The following is a 1,584-nucleotide window of genomic DNA, read 5'->3' on the forward strand; positions in this document are numbered from 1 at the left end:
AAATGCCCCCATGTATAAAAACATTTTGTCAATCTAGTCAAGGACTGACTTACAAGAATTGTATTTCTAAGATATGTGGCTAACTTATTAAATGTTACATGATAATAATGTGTGTATGTGTGTGTGTGTGTGTGTGTGTGTGTGTGTGTGTGTGTGAAAGATAATTCTGATTTAGGGAATTTTTTGAAGAATGACAGAAAGGTGTTAACATATGCTTATAGAATGTTTAAAATGCCCCCATGTATAAAAACATTTTGTCAATCTAGTTAAAGACTGACTTACAAGCATTGTATTTCTAAGATATGTGGCTAACTTATTAAATGTTACATGATAATAATGTCTGTGTGTATGTGTGTGTGTGTGTGTGTGTGTAAAAAAATGTAGAGAAGTAGCATGTAGCTTATTCATTTATGGTGTGTGTATGTAATTATATGTAGTTATTAAGAACAGGATTCTGTTTTTTTTTTTTTTTTTTCGTGCGACGTGACCGGGTGGGTGTGAGTTTGTTCACGCTTTCCTATTGTTCGGAAGAAGAATGGCCTGTGGTTTTGGGCCCGTGTGCGCGTGTGTGCATACATGTGTGGGTGTGTCCCCTATAACCTGGGGTAGCCTCGGAAGAAGAAAAGACTTGTGGTAGTGTGCGCATATGCCCCAAATAACCCCCGGGTAGCTTAGTCAGTCCCCTAACGTTGCGAGAGGAGCATCATGGAGGAAGTCTTCGCCGTCATGAACTTACAACAACAACAACAACAACAGCCCCACGCTGCCGCTGCAACTCTTCATGCTGACGATGTTGACGATCAGATAATGGGTCAAGCCGCATTAGAAGTTGAAGCCATGATGGTCACTTTGGGTAGCTTTTGACCACTACCCGGTTGGGTAGTGGGGAGGTCCCCTCGGCGGCTGGCTGGCTGGCCGCCCGGCTGGCTGCCCCGGCCGGCGGCGCATTTTCAACGTATAAAATTTTTCAACGTAGTTTCTGGCGCTAATTCTTGATCATGCTAGCGAATTTTTTTAGTCCCGTTACTGGCGCCATCTCCTACTACTGTCAATGACTCTCTGTCCGTCTCTCTGTGGCATTCGGTGCCTCTCCGTCCGTGTTTGTCTGTCTTTCCGAGTGTCTGGGCCTCTTGGGGACACTTTGGCGGCCAAGGCCAACCGTTGCGCTTCTTTCCCGAACATTTGTGATGTTAAGCCATGTAATGGAGTCGAGCGCTGCGCCGGCAGTGTTAAGTGACCAGTCATGGTTTCAGCTCCGTCACGGCCCTCTTTCAGGCAAGACCCGCTCCAGCGGGGCGGGCTAGTCGAATATCAACTCAGAATGGGACGGTCTAGTTGCGTCGGTTGAACGGGTGAACCGTCGGGTGAAGGCTCTTAAGTAACGTCTGAATCGTTCAGGTAACAATATCAGATCAGTTGGCGGGTTAGTTTGCGGACTCGCCAATTCAGGCCGAAAATGATACTTAAGCGGTATGGCGATTTTCCTTCAGGGCAGTCCGTCCATGTTACTTAAGGGTTTCTGATATTGGACAGTTGGTCGCGAGACTGGTTAGTTTAACCGTACTGTTGGCAGTTGTGTCGTTG

This window comes from Eriocheir sinensis, unplaced genomic scaffold, assembly GCF_024679095.1.
Source record: "Eriocheir sinensis breed Jianghai 21 unplaced genomic scaffold, ASM2467909v1 Scaffold524, whole genome shotgun sequence".
In the NCBI taxonomy this organism is placed as follows: domain Eukaryota; kingdom Metazoa; phylum Arthropoda; class Malacostraca; order Decapoda; family Varunidae; genus Eriocheir; species Eriocheir sinensis.